The following is a 25,654-nucleotide window of genomic DNA, read 5'->3' on the forward strand; positions in this document are numbered from 1 at the left end:
TCTGAATGATGATTGAAATGTACTCCACCTGCATAAAACCTGTACAATTAGGTTCTATGCAAGTCAAGTGCAAGAGCAGAGGAAGGAGGAGTGAAATCCACACACTCCAACGTGTAGTTAGAGTACATAGATTCCTCCCCATGCCACCCCATAGCTTCCAATCCATGGACTGAAGTAATTGTATGGGGTGTTGAGACCAAGGGATCCACATAAAGGTGCTTTTGATGGATTGGCATATGGATTGGCAAATGGCATGATTTTTCATGGTCAAATGATTTTTGAACTCCAGGGGTTGGCAACAGTGTAAATCTGTAGAATTTCTGTGGCTTAGTTACTTTTTCATGCTGCATAGAGGTGAGGAAAATATAAGTACTGGGGCCCTTAATTATTCTGCAAATTAAGTCACAATTTAAGGGACGGAATGACTTTTTTTGTTTTAAACAGGAATGTAGAACTTGTTGGTACATCTCAGGTCAGGATCTGTTTAACTCTCTTGGAATAACATGTATAACCACAAACAGTGAGTGTCTGCAGACTAGGAAATAATGTTTATCTACTGTTATCTACTTGCCTTGTTATCTACTGTCTTAGTTTACATAAATTGTGGTAATTGGATGAAGCACTGAAATAAATCCTCCTTTCTGATATTTCTCTTGTGTTTTGGCATGGTAATCATATTTGTGATCTGAATAGTTTTTTCCCCTTATGCATTATCCTTCACTGCAATATATATGATTCAGGAGAGCCAGGGAACGTGGGAGAGGGGAAGTATATAAGCCCTAGGCTTTGTTAAAGTCTATGATGCAGGCAACTGATATTTTTTTCCACATATCCGTTAACGTCCATCTGTAGAGTAAACATCTACTAATTCACATTTCTCTACTAATTCATTCATGTCTCAGGGAACAAAGGAATTTGGCTCTCATTTATTACTTTGTCATAATTATACATAAATAATATTTGATATGTTTAATAATAAAATAATAAATACTGTGTTGTTCTTTTGTTGAGTGAGGTACAGAATAGTTTGCTGATGTTGCTCCCAACACTGATATTTCTGTAGGTGTTTGGGTGGAGGGCACTTCCAATTTTACATATTAGACTAGGGTAATTAGTCCACTGATCATACAATTATTATTTATATTAATGTATTTCAGGGAATCAGTAGATAGGTCACGTTGTTGGAGACACTATATATGGCTTGCCCAGAACATATACATATTGTTTTATGTATGTATATATTAGACCCTTTCCAGTGGTGTGATAGCAGCTGCAAAAACCCAGGCAGAAGCATAACACTATCACAATTAATATATTAAGACAGTCGGGGATGTCCAATTACCACCCTAGCAACTGGACTGAGCACATATAAGCAGATAGGGAGAGGTTGCTGAATGACTATGTTGTATAAAAAGGAAACCAGCGGGCAACATCTATGCATTTGGCAGATGTATGAAATAATGTACATTATTGTGTATAGGATGGGGGACTATATAAAAGTTCCCTGAACGATGCCTGGTACTCAGGAAATTAACTGAATGAGAAGCACAAAGGTAGATGATCACAAACTTTGCAAGTGGTGCTGAGCATGTGCATTTGATTAATTTCCATTGTGAATGTAAGGATCCTCATTCACTATGCATTGTGCATGTAAAAGATTTTCATGGACCCTTTAGCTGGCCTACACAGAGTACTATGCATGAGCAGAAGATGCAACACATGCTCGTATAAGTTTTCAGAAAAAGTTTGTGATTATATTGCATCACTGAAGAATACTGTGATAATTTCAAACACTGTATAAAATGTATATGCAAAATGGGCAGAGTGAAGGGTGCTTGGGTCATTTCAATCTTTACATATACTGAGTTGAGAGATTCACAGTGTAACGGTAATGTTCTCTTAACATAAAATTTTAATGGACTATATTAACACAGGTAGTGTATATATAATTGCTGTAACTATATTAATTTCACTCATGAAAAATGTAGTCAGTTAATGCATATGTGTATGGGTTATCTCCTTCTACTGAAACTAGTAAATAGGACTTTAAATATTTAAACATATGCCCAGATAGGAATGTAGTTAATATTGACCACATGGATGGAAATGATTTTCTTCTTGTCAGCATTGGATTAAACATTGAAGTAATGCATTATTAATAGGGTAAAAGGGAAAACACTGCAGTGAAGTAACTCTCAGTAATGTGTATGCTAAAGAACCAAATCCTTTGTTGATGTAAAATGTTTCTCTCTCCTCGATCCCCCCGCCACACATACACACACCAGTAGGGACTAGATCCTCAGCTGGTGAAACTCAGCATATCCTGATTGAAAAAGTAACTATGATGACTGTACACCATGTGGCAAACCATGCCCCTGTGCAGGAAAAACAGTGTCAAAGGTCCAGGAGTCTCAGAAAGGTTTCCATTGCAGTTTCCACCAAATTCTTCTGCCAAGGGAAGGGTTTACTATCTCCCTCCCCTGTATGAAGGGAGTGCAACCCACACAACTCAGGAATCTCAAACGCTCAGATGGAGTCCAAGCCTCTGTGTTACTTTCTGACTCCCTGGGATTTTCCCATGGCTCCCTCATAGCATAGCTCTGCAGTCAAATGAATCTGAAATGAATAAGTATGACAAGAAATTGGTCCTGAACCAGCACCCCAGATCCAAAACCTCTAGAATTTGAAGAATTTTGGATTAAAATCTAGCTCTGAACTACACAGTTCAGAAATATGGGGCATTGTCTCCATTGTGGAGGGAGAAGTATCCTGAGTGGGTTCCAAGCTGAACCAAACCTACTCTCACCACTACTCCCAGCTACTGTCAGGAGGGGTCCTCTTCTGCCAGACGCAGGTTACACCATCTTTCTTGCTATGTCTTCCTCCCTAATGTGAGTCCTACCCTCTCCCTGAGAGAATTAACATCCCAGTGATTTTCTCAGGCATTTCTTCTGCTTATACTGGTTAGGTTATCCAGAAAGCAAATAGAAATTGTACCAGGTGACTAAATGCATTGATTGAAGATTACCCACAGTTTATTGAATACTCAAGATACTCAAAAGAGTTATCAATATAAACAGTTCAAAAAGAGACCACAGGGTCCAAAACATCTGAAACCATTTACTGAGCAATGCCAGAGTGAACAAGGGCAAAACTGTGCCTTGCCCTGTGGGCCTGCATAAAGGGTTTTGATAAATGAAGGGGGTAGGGGGTAGCTCCCTTTTATGGACTCACTCAGCCAGTTAGCTATAAAATCCCTCTTAGTAGCTGTTCTCTACTTGCTTTACCTGTAAAGGGTTAAAAGTATCACTGCAATGCATAGGTAAAAGGATGTGAGTGGCACCTGGCCAAAAGACTCAATGGGAAGGCTAGAACTTTTTAAAATTGAAACAAGACTCCCCTTTTGTCTGCCTGTTGTTCACAGGGAGAAGCAGACAGGGAGCAGCAATGCTATAAGAAGCTTTGGGCCAGGTCTGAAAAACCATCAGTATCATACCTAGAAACTACTCATCTAAAACCCCAGATAGTTTCCAAATCCGTAAGGATGTCTGAGAGACAACCTAGCCTGGCAAAAATGTCTGCTAATGCCTGGCTCACAGTTTTAGTCCTGGTTTTGCTTAGAGCTACTGCTTCCAGCCATCAGGTGGCAAAATCCATGAAGGTCAGTATGTACAGCTTTCCTCTGGGTGTCTTCTTAGGGAAAGGACCCAGAATATCCACAGCTACAGGCTGAAATGGAACCTCAATTATGGGGAGTGGCTGGAGAGGGGCCTTGACCTGGGCTTGGGGCTTTCCCACCCTCTGGCACACTTCACAAGACCGGACATACTGGAAACATCCTTACCCATTCCCTCCCAGTGGAATGACTTCTCCAAACAGTCTCTGGTCCTGTTCACCCCAGCATGGCCACTAGGGTGATTGTGGGCTAAGCTTAAGAGCTTTTCCCTATACTTGGTTGGAACTACCAACAGTCTCTGAGGATGCCAGTCCTCCTTGTATCCACCAGAAAGGGCCTCCTTGTATAAGAGTCCTCCTTCTACAACAAACATGGACCTATTAGAAGAGCTGAGAGGTGATGGGTTGCTCCGTGCTGCCGTCCAAGCTCCCTTGAGCTTTCATCTGCTTCCTGCTCTGCCTGGAACTGCTCCCTTGATGCTGGAGACATAGTTCCTTACTGCGTTGTGGACTTGGTTCCGCTGGAAGCAATGTAGGTGATCGGGGTGTCTCTGTCGACTGTGAACCGCTCTCCTCTGGTTCACTTTGTTGTATTTCAGGCTCCGGTTGAGCTTCTTGCACTGGTGTATCTGCTGCTGCAGGTACAGACTCTGTGGCGCCCTTTGGTGCTGGCTTCCCTGACTCTGGTGGGGTTGCAAACACAGGCTCTGGTGCTGACTGCTCCACCAGTTCCAATCCTTGGGCTAGTTCTGGCTGGGTCCCAGAAACTGGATCTACAACTGCTGCCATAGACTTTGGTCTGGGGTCTGGTTCCACCACCTCTGGCTGGGTCCCTGTAGGAGGCTCAGGAATAGAGTTAGGTGTGGAGGTCTGTTTAGCCTGGCTTCAGGTGACCATCCCCACCCTTTTTGTTAGCCTTACATGGTTGGCTAAGTCTTCTCCCAGCAGCATGGGAATGGGATAATTGTCATAGACTGCAAAAGTCTATATTCCTGACCAGCCCTTGTACTGGACAGGCAACTTGGCTGTAGGCAAGTTAAAAAAAGTTGGCCTTAAAGGGCTGCACTGTCATTTGGGCCTCTGGGTTGATGAATTTGAGGTCCACCGGTGATGGTGGATAGCTGATACCTGTGCTCCAGTGTCTCTCCACACAGTAATCTTCCTCCCGCCCACACTCACAGTTTCCCTTCACTCTTGGGGTATTTGCGAGGCATCTGGGCCTGAAGGCTCTTGGTGGAACTCCAGGGTGAGGAGTTGCAGTCGGCTGGTGCTCTTGGGGCAATTGGCCTTCACATGCCCCAGCTCATTACATTTAAAGCATCGCCCAGCTGACTGTGGGCTGGGGCATGGTGGGTGGTTGGAGAGTAAGGTGGTGGGACTAGAGGGCATCTGGTGTTCCCCTAGCTGTGTGGAGGGCTCCTCCTCGCAAGGTGGGGCTTTGGACTGACCCTGATGGTGGGGTGTCTTCTTGGGTTGCCCCTTCTGGTATCCCCACCAACTGCTACTAGCTTTGTTCTTCAACCCATTTGGCTCTGATCTCTCCCCTCATCAATTACAGTTTTGGGCTTCCCATCTAGGATGTACCTTTCTATTTCCTCAGAAACACCCTCTAATAACTGCTCCATTTCTATTAGGAGAGACAGATCTTCCAGAGACTTAACATTTGCTCCTGATATCCAGGCATCTCAATTTTTTACAATGTGGTAGGCATGTTGGGGAAATGCCACATACGTTTTCCACCTTAGGGCTCTGAACCACCGAAGGGCATGCTCGGGTTTTCGCCCCATCCTAATTATGGCCTTTTGTTTAAAAAGTTCATACTTGTTCATGTGTTCTTTAGGTATTTCAGCTGCCACCTCTGCTAAGGGTCCACTGAGTTGTGGCCTCAGCTCCACCATATACTGGTCTGTAGGAGATGTTGTATCCAAGGCAGGCCCTTTCAAAATTTTCTAAGACGGCCTCTGTATGATCGCCTACCTTGTATGTGGGGAATTTCTTGGAATGGGGAGTGGTACCTGGAGGAGGACTGTTAGGGCTACCTGATTGATCCAGCTTAGCTCTTTCCAGTTCTAAGTGCTTCACCTGTGCTTCATCTCTAGGAAGAAATTCCTGTCTTCCGCAGTTAGAACTCGGTCTGGGTTAAGGGCATCCCTCCATCTTGGCACCAGGATCTCGGGTGCAGGAGGGCTGACTCTTCCCTCCTGGGAAGTCTCCGGTCCTCCATCCCCTCCCTGCATATCTGTCAAAGAGCTGGATGTCTGGGCTTGATCTGGGTCTGTCTTCTCCATGGTATGCTGCTTTGGGAAGATTAGTTGCTCTAGGTTTTGGTGCCCGACCGCAACCTCATGCACAAGGCTGCCCTACTGTAGCCTAGCTATTTCTTTGCCACGAAACTAGAAAAGAAAAAAAAACCTGCTTGTTTGATTCCCTGGCTTTGCAGGCTGATCCCTTTACATGCCTATTCCCTCTCAGGCAGAAAAGAAATGAAAAGAAAAGAAAAGAACTCCTTAGCTTAGCAGGCTCCCAAAAGGAAAAATGTGTCCTTTTCAAATCCTGAGGTCTCTGCCTCTGGTTCAAAATGATCCCACCACTCTGCCACCATGTCAAGGCTGATTCCCCACTATGGCACTTCGAATGCAGAAGGTGGGGCCCACAAGGACTCTAAAAATTAATACTCGACACTCCAGGCTTGTATTAAACTCCCAAGGTTACAGCTTTTCTCTGACCTTGGATGGGTAGATGCTGCCACCACCCAAGTTCAAAAACCCTTTGAGAACCCAGGGAGGTGCACTTGGGAATTCATTCCTGTGGGGTACCCTTAAGCCCTTTCACCCTTCTCCTCACCCGGGAAGTGCACCACCATTAGGTTGTGACTGCCCCTCCCATGCAGGTGGGCAGGCAGCTATGAGAAGTGAGTGGAGCTTTGGCTTGATTCCACAAGCTGCAAGCCAGCACAGGTGGGTTGGGGGAACTAATCTGCCATAGACCAGCAGCAGAAGTCAGGAAGAAAATTGTGACTCTCAGTCATAATTCCCTCCTTGGTCTGCTACTGCAGCAGCGCTGCTGTGTGCTGCTCCTTTTTCAGGGCAGACTGTACACTTATAATCAAGCTTCAAAATTATAATCTGATCACAGACAACTTGAAAATAGAAAAAAAAAGGGTCAAGTCTTCTTAATAAATTGTTCGTCACAAATGGTTTGTGAATCTCAGTCAAGGGAGCTTGGTGTATAACCTGTATGTTAGATAGCTGCAGTGGCTTGTTTTTGTCCTTCCTGAGGGAAAAAGCTACCTGGTCTCCAAAGTGGGCAAAAAGCTGCTCCCAGAATTGAGACATGCACACTAGGTTAACACAGCATGTCACTTCAGTCATAAAAGACCTACCCTGGCATTTGGTCAAATAACAAATTAGATTTTAAAATTCCTTTTATGACTTATAAAAGCCTCACTCAGTTTGGGATCTACTGTGTATATTTATCTACACTGCCAGGTCTGTACTGTTATGTGCCATATTGCTGTTTGAGATCATCTGGCCATTCTAAACTAAAGTAGCCTGCACTTTCCTTTGCCATGAACACTGAAATGAGAAATTATTCCTGGCTTTGGGCTGAAATGTTAATACAATAAACTCACTTGCTGTACATCTGAAAATACAGAAAAGTATTTTTGTTGATTTGAGTTCTTACATTGTGCCGCTAGAATAATAGCAGATACAAAATGTATTGTCATACCATGGGCCAAAAAAGACTCCTAAAATTAAGATGTGGGTAGACAAAACAAAGTGAGTATTTTACCTATTCCATTGCTAGCCTAATTTTGCTCCCACTGAAGGCAACAGCAAAATTCGCATTGACTTCAACTGAAACAACATGGCATATTTTTGAAAATCTCATGCATAGAATATGTTCTCAGGGCCATTTCAGATATGGCTACTAAGCCTACACCCACAGAATTCCTCCCTTTCCCCAAATGATTGGGGTCCTGTCCTGACAGTATCAGGTTGCATTGTCAGTGTGATGTTTATCACTTCCATGCCATATGGTATGAAGGATGAATTGCTTCACACTGACTGAGAACTATGTGGTGACAATAATTTAAGCTCACTCTTTACTTCTCACAAGGTGAGTGTTTAGGACTTTCTGATATTCAGGCACCTTGAAATATGTCTGAAGTTGGGAACACCAAAATTTGAGAAATAACTTTTGGACACGTTGGTCCCAAATTTGAAAATCTTGGCCTATTTTCCAACAAAATCATTTAATAGTGTGTATTTCAAAAGAGGGTAGATTCAATCTGTGTGCCAAACAGTTCTAATCTAGCAATGAGTCAAATAGGACTTGTCTGAAATTCAAGGTGTACATAAGTGTAATGGGGTGCAACTCACCACTCCAGCACCCCCTGCTAGATGTCCCTGGGATCAGCTCTGCTAGCCAGTGTGCCCTCTTCTGGTGGCATCTCACCGCTGTCACTCCTGCTCCAAAAACCCACATCACTCCCAGGACCACAGCGTCCTCTTCATGGCACAGTCTTTCGGCTGTGCCACACTCTGTGCTCCCCACTTCAAGGGGGAATAGCAGTCCACTGTCCAGCCACTTCCTCAGTGGTGAGTGGAGACAGGGTGAGAACTGGGCCCACACACTACTCCGGGTCCTGGCCAGGGACCTGGTAGATGGCAGCAACGTGCTGCGTCCCCTCCAGTCTACTTCCCTGGGCCACTTCCCTGCAGCCCCCGCACCTTCTCCACTCGTTTTAGGGCCTCAGCATGCCAGGAGCCAGCTCTCGCTCCCCTGATCCTGCCCAGCACTGCCCAAGGTGCTAGCTTTCTTCCTTCTGCAGGCAGATAGTTCTCCCTCCTTAAGCTCCAGGGAGCAACTGAAGCTGCTCTGCTGAACAGCCCTTCTTATATGGGCAAGCCTGGCCCTGATTGGCTGTTCCTTGCAGCCCCTCTCTTGTTGGCTGCCTCCTGTGCAGCCTCCCTAGGGCTCTATTATCCCCTTAAGGGCCAGTGTGGGGCAAACACCCCATCACAACAAGTATAACAAAACCTCAAATAGTAACATAATTAGCTAGTCTTTGGAAACAGTTATATACTAATGCTTTTTGGCATCTAGATAAGAAATAATAATTTGTTTAAAAGTCCTCAACTTCCCAAATATATTAATTTTATTACTTTAACATTAAAATGGCTGAATGGATTTGCACTTTTGTTTTATTCCTAATCCACTTCCTGGAGCAAGGAATTAGTTATGGGAGGTAGCATTCCATGAAAATTGACAAATTTGTATATCAAATTTTTACTGATGCTATTTCATAACACTCAATTTCTCATGAAATCTTATTCTGGGTAGATCATTCATGAACTGCCACAGTGGTGAGCTGTTATAAACAGACAGTTAAGGGTTATTTTCTCTTTTACCTGTAAAGTGTTAAGAAGTTCACATAGCCTAGCTGGCACCTAACCAGGGGAACCAATGGCGGGACAAGATGTTTTCAAAGAGGGAGGAGGGAAATCAGTCTTTTGTCTGTTCAGTAAGTCTTGTACCAAAGTGAAGGATCCAGGCAGCCATCTAACATTTCTTAAAAGTAGTAAGTGTTTAGAGAAGGAATGTATTAGATTATGTTTATTTTCTTTTGTGACTTCGTTTTGCACAGAGGGAAAATCAAATTGGGTTTCTTTGTGTAACTAAGGTTTTGCCCAGAGGAACATCCTCTGTGTTTTGAATCTGTTGTCTGTGAGAGTAGCTTGGATGCTAATCTCACAGAGGTATTCCTTTCACCCTTTTGCTTTAATTAAAAGTTTTATTTTAAGAACCTGATTGATTTTTCCTTGTTTTAAGATCTAAGGATTTCTTGGATCTGGGCTCACCAAAAATTGGTGGAAGGTGAATCAGTCTCAATCCTGCCAGGAAAAGGGGGATAAAGACTAGGAAAATATTTGAGGGGAAGACAGAGTTTCCAAATGACTCTCCCATAAACGTTTGTTTAAACTATTTGGTGGTGACAGCTACTAGATCTAAGCTGGTAAATAAACTTTGGGGTAATCTCATGCAGGTCCCCACATCTGTACCCTAAAGTTCAGAGTAGGGGTGACACCTTGACATGAACTATGGCAAAATGCTTCAAAATATTGCACAAAATCTTGTGACAGGTCTGAATTTAACTGAGCTTGAGGAATTTTGAACAAATTAGCTTTTCACAATCACTGATGGCATATCCTAATATTGAATGGTAATGAATATAGAGACAAGTGATTATCAATTATGTCCATAGGAACACTGAAAAATATAAATGTGTCATTAAACTGACACATTCACACATATGTTTTACCAAATGTATGGAAATTGAGGCCACAAAAAATGGAGAGTTTTTGTAGACCCCGACAGAAGATTTCCTGCTTATTCCTCTTTGATTCTCATTTTTTTAAACAAAAATCCTTACTTTTGAAAAATTAAAATTTTATTTGAAATGTAAGTACCTCTAGTGTACAGGAACAGTGTTATATAATAGGCCAGGGGTCGGTAACCTCTGGCATGCGGCTTGCTAGGGTAAGCACCCTGGTGGGCCACGGCCTGCACATCCCTCGCCCGCACCGCTTCCCGCTGCCCCCATTGGCCTGGGACGGTGAACTGCGGCCAGTGGGAGCCGCGGTCCATCGAACCTGCCGACGCGGCAGGTAAACAAACTGTCCGGGCCTACCAGGGTAAGCACCCTGGTGAGCCATGTGCCGGAAGTTGCCGACCCCTGTAATAGGCATTTTAGTGTACTACTGAAAAAAGAAAAATTCTCTATTCATAAAAGACGACCATGATATTGATTTGTGAACTGTGTCCACATATATTAAAAAAAAAAAACGTTCATACACAGTACTGAATTACCCTGTTAAACTCATTGTCATAAGATATCACTGAAACCAGGAACTTAACAGGGTTCAGAAAAGGATTATAAATGTATATAGACAATGAGAATATCCACAGTTACATCAGAAAGGATAAAATATAAGGAATATAAATCTTCATAATGCAGAGCATAAGCCAGCCAGCCAAGCACTCACTTACTGCCTGTGGTTAGGCAGAACGTTTCCCTATGATCAAGTTATTCTACAGTTGTTCATTAGATGTTGCACTATAAGCAGCATCTAATGCAGATCGTGTCACAGACAGGATACTGGATTAGATGGAATTTTAGTCTGAATCATTATGGTAATTCCTCTGCAGAAAGAGAAAGAATGGGCTTCACAGTTAAGGAAGTTAATGCAACTCTAGACAACTGGATTCTATCCATGCCTCTGACACAGAGTTCCTATGTGATGCCCTGCAAGTCACTTAAACTAAAATATTCACAGGTGTTCACTAAACTGTGGGTTTCTTGTTTTCTGGGACCTCAGCATGAGACATCAGGGATCAGATATGTAAGAGTACTGAGTGCTCACTATTCCAAATGAATTCACTTAGAATTGTGGTTTGAATTTATAAAGTACTATACAAATGTTAGGTGCTCTACAAAAATCAAGCCCTATGGGTCAGCAGTTGGGTACCCCAAATTAGTGGACACTTGACAGTTTTGGCTTTAGTATCTGTACCTCAATTCCCCATCTGTGAAATGGGGATAAGGATATAATTTATTCTCACAGGGATGTTGTGAAGATAATGAAGTATAGTCAGTGCAGGGGTTAAACAATGTGTGGTGAATACGGCCTGGATCCACACTTTGAATGAAAAGATTAAAGAAATATTGGATAATTACTCATTCACTGAAGGAGACAGGGAACCTGTGGAAAAAAGCATATGTGAGTGTGCAATTAAAAATGGTATCATAACATGTGCATACAAAGGAGCCAAATGGATCAGGCAACATTAAGTCCAGCATACCCCAAAATGTTGAGTGCTTGATTTTGCAACCTTAATATTATTTTAATATAATTTTTGGAAGTAATAAACATAAAATATGTAGCGCAATTATACCATGAGGTAATACAAGTAGATTATCCAGAGCCAGCAGCTCCAGATGTGAGATTACCTATGGTGCAGCACTTTCTGATTGGTAAATAAAGCATATTAAGTTAGCCATCACCATCCACAGTGTCTGAGAAAGAGAGTGAATGAGGAGTCAGTCTTCCCTGTTCTTCGTACAGGAAGAGTCGTATCAGATCCCTTGCCATCACTTAACTGTTCAAAAGGGAAATATTTCAATAACCATCAACATACAATAAATACATAGAAATTTGTCTTCTTCACAAACATAATTTTATTGATGAAAATGCTATTAAATTTTACAGGGGGAAATAATACAGCTGGAAAATAAACATGTATTGCCCTGTCATCTAGTGTTCAAGGCAGAGGAAAGATAGGACATTTTTAATGGCTCTAAAGGGAATTCTTTATACAGGCTGCTGAACACAGACAGGATTCTGAATTTCTTCCTGTCATTCTAACTCCCACGTTGAAGAGGGTCTTCCCAGACCACAGAAGGGGCTTTGGACTACATTGTATGTGTCCTATATACCTTTCCCCCAGCTTTAAGGGGACAACATGTGTATTTTATGCATTCAGCTCTGACCCCTCAAATTAACTGCATGGAACTAAAATTATATTTAATGGAACATAACACATACAAAAAGGATTCCTCTGGCTGCTACAACATGTGGTCTTATAATGCAGAGTGATTAATACAGCTGATTTCTCATAAGGAATAAGATTTTAACCAGCCATTGGGACAGCTAACATACAGGAAACTAGTTTCTTTGCATCTAACTTATTTTTTATTGTGATGAGAGCCCAGTAGAAACCTGTTAAGCACAACTGTTTTTCAAGCACCTAGGAACAGAGCAATCAAGTCAAAAATAGGATCAAAGTGTGATCCTGTGGAGTGTTAAGACAACAGGGGGTTATTATAGAAGCTGCTTAATTCTAATAATGAGTGAACTGGAATTGCATTAACACTCACTATGTGGTGCTATTTAGCACCTTTGATTCATATTCAATATTGAAACAGTACTAAAATATGGTGCCTTACTTCTGAGGGCAGAATGCGTGACTGCTTGAAATAGATGGCAATGACAATCCGTCTGACTAAGCAGTTGCTCTAGTCAACTAGATTACCATTAGTATACCAGGCATAGTTCCACTGAAGTCTATGCGTATTAAGATCAACTGAAGATGTGGCCAACTAGCATCTCAGGACCCAATTCAACTCCAACTGAAGAGAATGGAAATACTAATTGACTTCATTCGATTTTGGATTCATGCCTCAAGCAACAATTTCAAGTGTCAGAGGTGAAAGTCTCTTTAGGGACACTAACACTACTTGTCTCAGAGGAAAAGAATTGCACAAGGCCATTACTCAATTAATCTGAGAGAACAGAAGTTTATAAAATTTAAAAAACAGGCTTCAAAATGAATATTTAGACTGCATTTCCAGTATTCAGAACGTATTTTGAAGTACTGTATTGGAAAGTTTGATTTAAGTTTGGTGATCATGCAGCTACCTTAAAGAAATAATGCCTCTGTTCTATACTGATTGTATATTTGTTGTGCTAAATGCCATGACTTAAATACTATAATCTTTATTCTTATATTACATTAGTTTGGGTAGGCAAGTTAGTCTTAAGTACAGGAACATTAATGACACTTGGATATTGATAGTCTATTATATTTTTTTAAAAAGATGGTATGGATATTTCATGTCCCAAGGTGATCTTATTTGCAAAAATAGCACACTTGTTATGTGCATTAATTATTCCTGTTATGGTAGCACTTGATATGTACTAGTCTCTGAACATACATAGAAGAAGCAGTGCTTGTCCCTAAGATCTTTCTTTCTTTCTTTCTTTCTTTCTTTCTTTTAATTAAGACAGTTAAAATAAAATTGGGGTTAAAATGGAGGATGAGGTGGCAGAGGAAAAGACATAGAGGAAAGGACATTTGGAAGGGTGGAATGGGGGGAGGGAGAGAGAAAGAATGAGAAACCTGGTTACTAAACATTTAGAGAGGGTGAAAAGATTTGGGTGAAAATTTTCAGACAAAACTCTTCTTTGCCAAAAAATGCATTGACCAAAAATTTTCACAATGTTGTGTTCATTTTTGCAAATTCTGAAGAAAGAAGGTATCATCGTGTCAAATGGTTCATTGTGACATTTCCAAAACTAAATATTTTGATCTTTGGGCTAGATTCATAAGAGGACTTAGGTGCCATTCACAAAACAATTAGTATGACATCCCCTCACCATACACAATATCCCAGTGGTTGGGACACTCAACTGAAATGTAGGTGACAAAAGTGTGAATCCCTATTCTGGGGCTGGGATTTTAACCCAGATCTTCCCTTCCCTCAATCTCTTCCTATTGGAGCTGTGCCTCTTTGTATAAATAATTAAATATTGGACCAGAGAAATACACCTCAACCCTGATATAACGCTGTCCTCGGGAGCCAAAAAATCTTACCGCGTTATAGGTGAAACCGCATTATATCGAACTTGCTTTGATCCGCCAGAGCGTGCAGTCCGGTCCCCCCAGAGCACTGCTTTACTGCGTTATATCCGAATTCAAGTTATATCAGGTCACGTTATATTGGGGTAGAGGTGCAGTCTGCAAATGGCTCCATAGCCTGTTGGTTATAGCATTCATGTGGAAGGAGTGACACCTGGGTTCCAGTCCCTGCTCCAAGAAATATTTCATTATATACAAAATGTGGAATAGTTTCAACAGGAGAGATTAAGAGAGTCTCAACCCAAAAGAGCCTATAGCCTAGTGGCTAGAGCACACAGCTAGGATGTGGGATAGGTGGCTCCAAGTCCCCACTCCAGAGTGAGGATTTCAACCTCATTTTATCACATTGTAGGTGAGAGCCCTAACATAAGAACGGTGATACTGGGTCAGACCAAAGGTCCATCTAACCCAGTATCCTGTCTTCTGACAGTGGCCAATGCCAGATGCTCCAGAGGGAGTGAACAGAACAGTTAATCATCAAGTGATACATCCCCTATTGCCCACTCCCAGCTTCTGGCAAGCAGAGGCTGGGGACACCGTCACTGCTCATCTTGGCTAATAGCTATTGATGGACCTATCCTCCATGAACTTATCTAGTTCTTTTTTGAAGCCTATTATAGTCTTGGCCTTCACAAAATCCTCTGGCAAGGAGTTCCACAGGTTGACTGCATTGTGTGAAAAAGTACTTCCTTTTGTTTTAAACCCTCTGCCTATTAATTTCATTTGGTGACCCCTACTTCTTGTGTTATGAGAAGGAGTAAATAACACTTCCTTATTTACATTCTCCACACCAGTCATGACTTTATAGACCTCTATCATATCCCTCCTTAGTCGTCTCTTTTCCAAGCTAAAAAGTCCAAGTTTTATTTATCTCTTCTCATAGAGCAGCTGTTCCATATCCCTAATAATTTTTGTTGCCCTTTTCTGAACCTTTTCCAATTTTTTTGAGATGGGGTGACCACATCTGCATGCAGTGTTCAACATGTGGGCATACTATTGATTTATAGAGAGGCAAAATGATATTTTCTGTATTATTGTCTATCCCTTTCTTTATGATTCTGAACATTCTGTTCACTTTTTTTACTGCCAAAACATTGAGTGGATATTTTCAGAGAACTATCCACAATGCCTCCAAGATCTCTTTCTAGAGTGGTAACAGCTAATTTAGACCCCATAGTTTTGTATGCATAGTTGGGATTATGTTTTCCAATGTGTATTACTTTGCATTTATCAACATTAAATTTCATCTGACATTTTGTAGCCCAGTCACCCGTTTTGTGATATTCCTTTGTAGCTCTTTCAGCTGCTTTGGACTTAACTATCTTGACTAGTTTTGTATCACCACTGGAGTATTGGTAAAAGGGGCTATCATTTCTTCCTACATCTTGTGAATGGTGCCTCTAGCCCTTCATTTCCAAATTTACTTGCTTTGATTTAAAAAAAATAGTTAAAATGCCCAAAAGTAAAATAAAATGCTACATTTCAGGTTGAACAAAGCATTTTTACCCCAACATTTTGATTCAATGAAAAGTCTGAAAAAAATAGTTTTGGGTTGACTTCAACCTTTTTATTACTTTTCAGAACTCCCAGTGAGCTGAATAGTCAGTTATTTGCACAGGTCTAGCAAGGAATTATGGAGGGAGGAAGAACAGAGCCCTGGGAAGAATCAGTGAAAAAAATCAACAAAATACAAAGGATCAAGTCTTCAACAATGGGCACAATGACAATGGAGCTATGCCTGTTTACACCAACTGAAGATCTGGCCCAGAGAGTCTCAGTTTCAAAAGTTTAGTTGATCTGATAATGTAAAGAGGCTGGAAGGCTGTGATCATGACATAGGACAAGCATGTCCTGCTGGAGCTGCCATTGCCAGTGAGTGTTGCCTTGAGATTCCTTCCAGTTGGAATTGGCTCCCCATGTGCAGACAAGGGTGAAGGCCACTATCGAGCTAACATACATATATGGCCCCTATTACTGTAGCAACTGAGGATATCACACCCGTCTGGGATAGAGGAGTACTAATATTTCCTTTTTACACATTACACAAATGGATAAAATGACTTGCCCAAGGTCACATGGGAAATCAGTGGCAGAGCAGGGAGTCGCAGGGTATTGCCATAACAACTGGACCGTCCTTCCTCTAAAAGGCCTAGTCATCAATCCTTGTCTGAGTAGCTGCAGAATTGGGAGCCAGAGTAACAAAACTGATTTACCAGTTTTTTCAGAATGTCGTATGGTAATAATTTATCTGCATATGGCATTTTATTACTGCATTTTATGAGCAAATCATTGATTTTTCTATTCAGTGGCTGAAGCAAAAATATCTTTTAAAAAATCCATTTGTTTTGCAACAAAGCTGACCTTTTGGGGTTTTTCTGATTGAAACAAAAACAAATTTATTTATTTTTTGCTCAGGTTGAATAAAATACTTCAAGGCAAAATGGAAATGGGCAGATGAGGAGACTGACAAAGTTCCTGTGTGTTCCACCCTATGCATCTGATGAAGTGGGCTGTAGCCCAGAAAAGCTTATGCTCAAATAAATTTGTTAGTCTCGAAGGTGCCCCAAGTACTCCTGTTCTTTTTGCTGATACAGACTAACACGGCTGCTCCTCTGAAAAGGGTTCCTGTAGTGCAACCTGGACTGTGAAACTGCTGAGCCCTCTCTCCCACCAACCTAGGTCTGCCTCTCACACAGTGATGCTGTTGGCAAGCTACAGATCTCTGGCTGGTACTGCACTTACACAGACATCCACAGGCAGGCATAAACTGAGTTTGAATTTTACTTCAGTTTTATGTTAAATGCAAAAAAATCTCAAAAGCAAAATGAATCATTTAGTTTCAGTTTTAACAAATTCTTTTTTTCAACCCAAAACATTTAAAAAAATTGTTTTGGTTAAGTGAAAATTTAAAAAACAATGGTGTTTTTGTTTTGTTTTGTTTTTGTGGGTTTTTTAAAGATTTTTTTTTAAAGATTTTTTGGTTTGGCCAACAAAAAGAAAAAAACAAACAAACAATTATTCACATACCCTTACTCTTGACAAATCAGCTGGTCCCTTTCACCATCAAAGTGTTTCCTGGTACACATATGTCATTATAAAATATAGTTAAAGTACATTTTGGACAACTTTAAGATCAAAAGTAAAACTATAGGCCAGGGGTCGGCAACCTTTCAGAAGTGGTGTGCTGAGTCTTCATTTATTCACTCTAATTTAAGGTTTTGCGTGCCAGTAATACATTTTAACAATTTTAGAAGGTCTCTTTCTATAAGTCTATAATATGTAACTAAACTATTGTTGTATTTAAAGTAAATAAGGTTTTCAAAATGTTTAAGAAGCTTCATTTAAAATTAAATTAAAATGCAGAGGCCCCCAGACCGGTGGCCAGGACCCGGGCAGTGTGAGTGCCACTGAAAATCAGCTTGCGTGCCGCCTTTGGCACGCGTGCCATAGGTTGCCTACCCCTGCTATAGGCATGCTCTGGCTAATCAAATTACACTCCAAAATCAATCAATGGCTGGATCAGTCCTATCAAAACATGTATGCTACATTGTGTTAATCTTTTGCTAATGCAGAGGGAAAGTAAAGGACACCTCCATGCAAGCAATGTATCAATAAATATCAAGGCTTTTAAAATCAGCAGGATGCTGGGATAATGCCTTAAAACTCCAGAACATCAAGACAAACTATAATATATGGTCCTCCTACTTAAAGGAATATTGATTTTGCCTGCAGAGACAAAACTGTTGTCAATGAGTGTAGCCTATCATTCTCTAATGAGAGCTGCACTGAAGTTTCTGTGCCTGATTTTCATTTACACATTGTGATGGGGTAAAGGGGCCTCAAATTGGGCATAATGGTATAAAGGAGCCTTAGTATAAATGAGAATCAGGCCCTTTGAAAGCAAGTCAAATACTTCAGCTGACATACTATATAGGGGCACAATCTTGCAAATACATGATTAGTCCTTACTTGTATGTGTAGTCTCACTGAATTCAATGGAACTGCTTCCATGTATAAGATTTGGAGGACTAGGGCTGCATTCTAGCTAATCACATCCTTTGGGTGGTTGATGTATGGCAAATGTTTCTCCCTTTATTTTTATTGTGATATGACACAATTAGTGAAAAATTAAATGTGGTATGGTGAGAGTGGAGGTGAATGGGTCTAGTCATTAATGAAATAGAGTGGCATTTGCTGGATTTTTTAAACAAAGCCATCATCAGAAATCACAAAAATTAGATATAGGACATCAGAATCAGATTTGTTTAATCTTCTTGTGATAAAAATGAATCCTGTGAAGCAAATAGTTCTTTCAATCTTATATCCCCTTCATGAAAAGAGACAATTACAATCACAGACAGATCTTGGCAACAAAGTCTCACACCATCTTTCTATGTATCAAATGACACCCCTGAACTTTGCTTCAATAGTACCTAACTGCTACACTGGTGTGCCTTTGTCATATTTGCTGTTAATCAGCTGTTGACCATGTTTTGTACTACTCAAACTCTCTGGAAGACATTTTCTTTTCCTCTGTCTGGGGGTAACTTATACAACAATATTACTAGTGTTACCACTAATTATTATTATTTAATAATAATAAACAAATGAATGCCAAACCTTCAGCACAAATGTTCTGAAATCACTTAACAAACACAAAATATACAACAAAGCAATGCAGCCACCTGTAGGACAGAAAGTCATTGACAAGGGGATAACTAGAGCTTGATCTAATGCCCATTAAAATCAATGGAAGGCTCTCAATTGACTTCACTGGGCTTTGGTTCAGAGCCCCAGCACAGCACATTGCACAACAGTTTCATGAGGAAAAAATATATCAGAAAAATGTCAGGTTAATCAAATACATTATCTATTGTTCTGATTCAGCAAAACATTTACAGCTGTTTTTGTATTTTCCTATAGGAAAAAAGAAATGACAATGCTGTATTGATGCAGTGACTAGACAGCTAGGTCACCATGTGTAAGAACATGTATAACCGTCTCTTGACTGCATTTCACTTGAGAGAATAATTGATAATTTTAAAAAATTTGAAGTTGATAAGTTGATCACAGAATTTCTAGCTTCATTTAAAATACTTTATTTGGTGTAGACTAAATGTTTGTTTTGAATCAAGTGTTGCAAAAAAATTCTGAAATAAAAAACAAAAAACCCCACAACACATTTTGGAAAATTTACCAAAAAGTGAATTTTGTGCTCATGTAACATGCCCTGTTGGACCAAGGGTCTTCTGAGATAATGAACCTCAACCTGAACCCTGATAGGAGGAATCACCTCCAGAGACAAAGCCAATAGTTCATTATCCATGAAGATTCAGTCGTTGGCCTCTCTGCTGAGAAGCCAAGCCATTTGTTTTATCATGATGTTCATACCTCAGACCCAGTCCTAGAGACTGAAAACTGAGGGCCACTAGAAAATTATGGCCATGTCCTCCCATGGCATAAACCAACTTCATTGTACAGATTTAAACCAGCTAGTGACTTGTGCATTTCTTCATTTTCCCTCAAAAATTTCATGAAAATTAAATGCAGTGTTTATGCACAAGATCTATCATTACGCAGATGAACAGTCCTTAAGGTAACTGTGTAATTTTAGAGACATTTTAAACAAAAACAGATATTTGCTGGAGGCAGGTCTGTGACAATGCCAAGGTGTCTTTGCTTACCTTTCCTTTGTGAAGTAATATAGGTCCATTGTTTAGTTTCTTTTTTTTTCTGAAAACTATTTTCTCATTTTAATTTCATTGAAGAAAGCTATGTCACTTCACAGCAGAAAAATCATTTCCCATTCATAAATGACTGTCTTATTTCATTCAAAAATCATGATTTATAACACAGCTGTGGTCTGCTAACACTTGTTTAGGACTTTGACATCTGAAATGCCCTAAGACAAAGACACCTGCCAGTGATACAACCAGCCCATCTTTAGGTCAGTAAAGAAGAATGGCAGTTAGAGTATTTTTGCTGCAGATTAAATAAATAGAAGTAAAGTTCAACTGTGAAGAGTTTTTAGCCTTTGTCACAACATTTGCCAGCCTTAGGTTCGATAAGCTGTAAGGTTATACAGGGCAGAAAAAGTAAAGACAAAATTAACAAGAGTGTAGGGTTTTTTGTTTTTTTTTTTGGCGGGTTCTAAAGGCTTAAGGAGCAAGTGACCATAAAATCACAAGTATATCAACAAGCTTATCCCCCAGGTTGCATATTTGCGAAGTTGAGTGGCTGACAGTTTAATAGAGGAGGGAGATGCTTCTTTGAACTATGGTTTCCATTTTGGAGCTGATAATAGAGTTCAGATGCTCAATAAAAATATAGTAGGTAGTAAGTGAAGAATATGGCAAACTGTCAGAGAAGAGTACAACAGGGAGAGGGGAGATGGAGGTGAGGAAAGATGTTACAGATGTTGAGCTAGAGACTCAGCTGGTGTAAATGGGCATAGTCTCAATGAAGCGCCATAGGGCTACACTGATTTGCACAAGCCTAACTGTTCCACCCAAAGCAAACTGTGGACTGCGAAACAGTATGCAAAGTACAACAAAAGGAATAGAAAATCCAAACATCATTTCCACCATGGCCAGGGGACGGGTATGCAGTCACTTATGAGTCTGCACGCGTGAAGCACAGGTTCAGTAGAAAGTGGGCATTTGGAGGGAGAAAGGAGGCTCAGTGAGTCACATGCAGCATTCCCATGCAAGCTATGTCTTGTAATCATTCTACTGGAGCTGGGATTTGCCCAGATCACAAAACTGGCAGTCGATGCAGCCTGAAACATTTATGGATCTTGGGAAACCCACAGCTATGTGCCAGATGTAGACATACTGTACTAGCAAACACCTTGAAGTGGGAGTTTGTATGGTAGGCTGCAGACTGAGTGTCAGCTGGGGGCCTGCTGACTACTCTCACTAACGGCTGATGCCACATATGCAAAATTGCACATCATCTTTAGATTATAAGGCTTTCCAGACAGAGATAGTCTCTCTTTCTGTATTTGCACAGCACGAAGCACAACGAGGCCATAATATTTGGCATCATCATTAAAAAAAGTATTTACTAATATGAATAAGTTCATGTGACATTGGTACCTATGTGTCTATGGCATCATACTTGATGTAGGCTGATATATCTTTTTTTCCTAATCTGGCAGATGATATGTGATGGTGGAGCAGATGAAGTTTATACTGCAGACTGTCCATTTTATTATTACTAGTATCACCCATTTTGGAGACTGGATGTCTAAAGGAATAACTATTGGGAGATGCTTCCCTCCATGTTGTTGTTACTCTCACCTGATACGGGCAGTTCTGTGCTATCACAATAATCTAATAACTAGTAGCTTCCTTAGCACCTTTATGTTTTTGGGTTGGTTGCCTGCACCCATGCTATATCTTGGTTCTCTCCTTATTTGCTCACAATATGTGACAGCAGACCACTTCCACTGCTCACTGCAGAACTATCTCCATCACATTGAACTCATGGGATAGGCAGGGACCATATAACAATACTTGCCTACCTCCCAGGAGTGGCAAGAGGATTAGTGCCGCTTTCAACCCAGATTCAAGTTATCCATGTGCAAGCACATGGGAAGGCAAACCTATATATGTTGTCATTTCCATGTGCAGTTAATTTTAGGTGAAAATATGAGCGCATAAAACCATACAAAATGCAATACTGTGTCTCCAAATAAGAGATTATGTTTCAAAATCAAGATCATATTAATGTTCATGAAGCACCTTCAGATCTTCAGTTGTAATATGCTTTAGAAATGCAAACTATTTTTGTTATCTCTAATAAATTTTCAGGTAGTTTATAATTATATTTTATTACAGGAACACTATGTGTCCCCCAACAAGAAAGGGGTCCCAAATATGCTAGGTGCTGTACAAGATTTCAGGGTTTGAATTTTGGGCCGTGTTCCAAACAAAAATGCAAAGGTTTATCCAAAACAATTGCTCTGAACATCCCCAATCCAGCAAGGGATTTAAGTAAGTGTCTTGAAGTCAATGAAACTATTCACGTGTTTAAACTGAGCACATATTTAAGTGGTTTTGTTAGATTGTGGCCACAATCAGGCTGCAAATCTCATCGATCTCTCTTTCTCTCAATATTTATAATGCTTCAAGTTGGGGAATAGCACAGATGTTCCATCTGATCATCACAGAACTGATTGGGCAGCCTGGGCAGAGTCCAGCCATTGTCCCAAGCTTGAGGGTCCCTAAGCACCACCTTGGGGTGTAGACCCTTTGTCTACCACCTCATCCTGAGAGCTGGAAACCTCTGCCTAGACCAGTGGCTCTCAAACTTTTTTACTGGTGACCCTTTTCACACTGTAAGCCTCTGAGTGTGACCCCCCCTTATAAATTAAAAACACTTTAAAATATATTGAACACTATTATAGATGCTGGAGGCAAAGCGTGGTTTGAGGTGGAGGTTGACAACTTGCGATCCCCCATGTAATTACCTCGCAACCCCCTGAAGGGTCCCGACCCCCAGTTTGAGAACCCCTGGCCTAGACCCTGGGCTCAGTGCTGACCCTCCAATGTCCCTTACACTTAAACCTTCTCCCAGAACTCCACCCCAAGTGTCAAGCTTCTTGTTTACAATTTAACTCTCTTCGAAAGCACACAATATTTGTGAAGCATTTGACAGAGAGAGAGAAAGAGAGGATTTGCCCACATTCTAAAACTTTTGCTTATACTTAATAATATAAATCACAAAAGAATACAGATCATACAGAACACAATATCGATCCTAAATGCAATGCCACTTACTCTCTCACTCTACCTTGGCAGACCACCTGGGCTCAGGAAAGTTGGCAGGCAAATCAACTCCTCCCTATTTAGAACTTTTAGCCCCCTTTGCCAGGTCATGTCCTCCTCAGCTTCCCCAGGTGATTCATTGTCAAGGCAATCTCTCCTCTGCTAAATCCATTCTCCTGGTTGCGAGCCAGTTTACTGCACAGAGCTACTCCCTTTCAGTTTCAGAGCACTTAATTTCAATTGTTTTCTTATTATGCTATTGCTACTAGCCTGTGGGATGTCAGCCTAACATGGTGAGAAACAGACGATACCGAAGGCAAAGGGGCTGCACATTCAAAATGGAGTTTGCTTTGCAGCCCGTTAAAAATACTTACAGACATTTCATAATCTCATACAGACTTCACAATCTGCACAGAGAGATTCCCAAATCATTCTACTTGTCTCACTGAGTTTTGGCATTTATAGTTTTCTTGCCAAAACTAAAAAAAATATGGTGGAGCAAATTATACCCACAAAATGGTGGCAAGGCTGAGGCCCAGGTAAAAACAATTAGTACAGATATCTCTGTGAAAGGCAGACTATTTCTAACACCTTGCCTAACCTATTACATGTTCAAAGCAGTTTTCTGACTACAGAGTTTAAGTAGCAACTGTTATACTATTTTAAAATTGATACTTTTGCAGTGCTCATCACCACAATATCTCTGCTCTGATTCATAACATTTTGATAGCAGCTAAGACAATCTGTAGCTGGGAGGTGGAAGGATGTTTTGATTTCTCTCTTTATTGTAAAAGTGAAATGTTATTTATAGTGGGTCTGTCAATATGAAATTTTTGGTAGAACACTAACAGAAATGGTAGCAAAGAGCTGTACAGACTAGTTTCAGTCCTAAAGTTGAATCAATAATTTGTAAAGGATCTTTATTCAATAACTCTCGCACCTCCCTCTCTATAATGAATGACTGAACAGACTAAATAAAATTAATCACAATTTGATCCCCACAAACATTGATTTCGTAGGAGTACTCTGTGACTAAAGTGATAACCACTTGGACTGTTATGTTTTTTTCTTGACCTTATTTATGATTCAAAACTATCCCAGGGGTTATTTTGCAAATTATGTTTTTAAACTCTCTAAGTTGGTATTTGAAAATTGGTATGTGAAATTGGCCCAATGTTATTCTTTCTTTTCCTTAGCTGGAGGAGCACACACTACCTCATAGAACAGGGCAAATGAGTTGTAAAGCTGATTTAAAATTAACTTTACGAGAGCATTCATGCTAGTAAAATTTGAGTGTATGAATGTCCACAAAAAAAATCAAAGTAGTCATGAAAATGGCTGAAAGTAATTTATGAAAAAGATTTCAAAGGAATATTGATAGAGAACATTTTTGCAGTATGTATCAAATTACAGTAGTCACCATCCAGATTACTTGGCACTGCTATTTCATTAAGCTAGAGTAATAGTGCCAATGATGCAGGAGGAAGTGGTAAAAATGACAAAATTACATGTGTGCAGATAAATAAATCGAATGATTTAATATCTTTAATATCTTTCTTAAGGCTAAAGTTTTGCCAGTTAAAATGAACTTTTGAGCTAGTGCCAGACATATTGTGTCATACCATTCCTAGCTATTAGTCTGGTTTGGTTTTGTTTTAGGAAGCCTTCTGCTGAATACCTGTCAAGCATAACTTTGACTGCCAGTGTGAGCCACTGAGCACTGTTCAAAACTTAACCAAGATCTTGCTCAGAAAATTGCTGTTTCTTGAGGATGATATTCATTAAAAACATAGCACATATTTTATTTGGATCCTCCATAACCAAATATTTATATGATTCTGTTGGATCTTGGGGTAAAACATTTGTGAATCATGTGTTTGTGTATTCCAAATGCCAGAGGCAATCAGGTTAGTAACATTCTCTCTGGGATTACCACAGATATGTGATTATCACAATAGAGAAGAATTTCAACACTAGTACTCTTCAGATTCACAAAATCATGTCACCGCTTGCTGTTCCATAATTTTCAGACTCTACATTGTTATTTTATTGATAATTTCCACCCACATATGAATATTCACAGAATTTGCTATTCAGACTCTCTTTCCTGGATTTAAGAAAACACAAATTTTTAAAAATAAAAATGCCAGCAGGAATTCATTCTGTTAAAAGATGTTTAAGAAGTATAACTTAGTGCAAGCCATTAAACACACATAGCTATATTTCTAAAATGGTGTTCCAAGAACTGTTGATACTGTTTTCCAAATCAAAGTTTTCACATGTGTGAAACTGGACTGGACAAATGGAAGCCGCATTCAATCATGTGAAGTAACAAGTTGGTGCACATACACAACTGAGATTCAAATACAGACAGACAATTTTGGTGGCTGAGTTAAGACTGACCCCACAGAAAAATAAACTCTCAGCCAAAGTCCAAATAGACTTCACTATTAGGCCCCTGTTGTATGATATGCTTTGTTAAAAATAAAAAGCTTTGTATTAACCAAGCTGCTCAGGATACCGGGTGTCTTTAAAAATTCCAGAGTTCAGGACAATCATCCTTTTTCCATAGAGGAAATTATCTGCACAAAATTCTATTACCTAATTCCAGATCTCATACATTCCAAATATATGTATTTGCCTGCATGGTGCTCCATTGTCTGTTTTATATCTCCACTTAAAATCTTTATTTTTCCCTCTTCTTTCCTGTGCTTATTTAATTTTGC

General features: G+C 40.3%; 1 long non-coding RNA gene across 1 annotated transcript in view; it reads left to right on the plus strand.

Annotated features, from left to right (window-relative positions):
* LOC120399292 overlaps positions 1-24,982 on the plus strand; it is a 48,010-nt gene extending 23,028 nt beyond the window's left edge. Inside the window, exons 3-4 of the long non-coding RNA XR_005595070.1 lie at positions 15,739-16,029; positions 24,588-24,982. This is a non-coding gene — a long non-coding RNA (uncharacterized LOC120399292). The remainder of the gene's footprint in view (positions 1-15,738; positions 16,030-24,587) is intronic.
* The last annotated feature ends 672 nt before the right edge of the window (positions 24,983-25,654 follow it).

Source organism: Mauremys reevesii, linkage group 2 (genome assembly GCF_016161935.1).
Source record: "Mauremys reevesii isolate NIE-2019 linkage group 2, ASM1616193v1, whole genome shotgun sequence".
Lineage (NCBI taxonomy): Eukaryota > Metazoa > Chordata > Testudines > Geoemydidae > Mauremys > Mauremys reevesii.